This window comes from Acyrthosiphon pisum, chromosome A1 (assembly GCF_005508785.2).
Source record: "Acyrthosiphon pisum isolate AL4f chromosome A1, pea_aphid_22Mar2018_4r6ur, whole genome shotgun sequence".
NCBI lineage: Eukaryota > Metazoa > Arthropoda > Insecta > Hemiptera > Aphididae > Acyrthosiphon > Acyrthosiphon pisum.
Window position 1 is genome coordinate 165,572,333 of NC_042494.1, and position 213 is coordinate 165,572,545.

Below are 213 nucleotides of genomic sequence, written 5' to 3' on the forward strand. Positions count from 1 at the left end.
TGATAAGAGGTCAATTTACTCATACGCTTAAGTAAAGTACACAACATTTGTTTTGCCGAACGAAAATTTGATGAGCACCTTGTGCGGTTTTGCGGTTGTGGAGTCCCCATGGATCTCCCCGTAAATACGGCACTGTCTATACATATAATATAAAAGTAACGAACGATTTATCAACAGTAAAGATTACATTTAAATTTTAAATTATGAATTTTT